Source organism: Halichoerus grypus, chromosome 3 (assembly GCF_964656455.1).
Source record: "Halichoerus grypus chromosome 3, mHalGry1.hap1.1, whole genome shotgun sequence".
Classification (NCBI taxonomy): domain Eukaryota; kingdom Metazoa; phylum Chordata; class Mammalia; order Carnivora; family Phocidae; genus Halichoerus; species Halichoerus grypus.
Window position 1 is genome coordinate 35,764,588 of NC_135714.1, and position 1,450 is coordinate 35,766,037.

The 1,450-nt window shown below is 42.1% G+C and overlaps 1 pseudogene; it reads right to left on the reverse strand.

The window, feature by feature from the left end:
* Positions 1–635: 635 nt before the first annotated feature.
* On the reverse strand, positions 636–970 carry LOC118523365 (small nuclear ribonucleoprotein Sm D2 pseudogene; annotated as a pseudogene).
* Between the last annotated feature and the right edge of the window lie 480 nt (positions 971–1,450).

Genomic DNA, 1,450 nt, shown 5'->3' on the forward strand with positions numbered 1-1,450 from the left:
AACACATTGGTTTAGGGGGCAAATAAAACAGGACACATGCTACAAACTGAATGTTTGTGTTTCATTAAAATTCATATGTTGACACCTAATCCCCAGTGTAAGCCCTTTCAGAGGTGATTAGGTCATGAAAGTAGAGCCCTCATGAATGGGATGAATGCCCCTCTAAAAGTGACCCCACAGAGCATCCTTACCCTTTCCATCATATGAGGACACCATAAGAAAGCAGCCATCTAGAACTAGAAAGCAGGCTTTTACTAGACACCAAATCTGCCCATGCCTTAATCTTGGACTTCCCAGCCTCCAGAACTGAGGGAAATAGGTTTCTGTTTATCAGCCACCCATCTATGGGATTTTGTTATAGCAGCCCAAAGAGACACTGACAAAAGAAGAAAGCAAGAGGGAGAATATTTATACCAAAGCAGAATTATAGAGGAGAAGGTGAATATTAAATGATGAAAATTAATTATTAAAAATTACATTTTTCTATTTTATTGTTTACTTATGTAAATACTATATTTTTAATTTAAAAATTGTTTTTTATTTTTTAGAAAAAAACACAAGATTTTATTATTCCCATTACAAAGGGCAGGTCTCTGCAGGATGAGGGAGGGAATTCTGATGGTGGGGAGGGGCCCCTACTCGCCAGCAATGAGTGGGTTGACAGGACCAAGATGACCCAGTCCCCACACAAGAACACCTTGCAGATGTGGTCCTTGATGACTGGCTTGGACTTCTTCTTGCCCTTGTCAGTCTTGGGGCCCTTGGTCCACATCTCCTTCACATTTTCCAGCACCATGCTGTAGTGCCTATTGGCCGCCTTCATATGACCCAGGAACTTCTTCTTGTTGTGGCAGCTGATGAGCCTTTGGGTGTTGTTCTTGACTGATGGTGTGAGCACAGAGAGTGGACCCGGGTTAAACTCTTCCTTCTTCCGCTTCTGCAGCTCCTCTGGGGTCATCTCACCCTTGGGCTTGTTGAAGAGGCACGTGGTGGTAGTGGCTGCCCTCCAGATCAGTGCCATCTCTCCATGTGGCTCTAAACACTGTATTTTTAGAGCAGTCTTAAATTCACAGCAAAGCCAAGGGGAAAGGTACAGGGATCTCCCATATGTTGTCTGGCCCTGCACATACATATCCTCCCTGTTATCAATATCCCCCACCAGACTGGTACATTTGTTACAATTGATGAACCTACATTGACACATCATAATCACCTAAAGTCCATAGTTTATATTAGGATTCACTGTTGGTATTATACATTCTATGGGTTTAGACAAGTGTATAATGACACGTATCCATCATTATGGTATCATACAGAGTATTTTCATTGCCCTAAAAATCCTCTGTGCTTTGCTTATTCATCCCTCCTCCTCTCTCCAGTGTCTGACAACCACTGATCTTTCTACCATCTCCATAGTTTTACCTTTTTCAGAATGTCATATAGTTGGAAT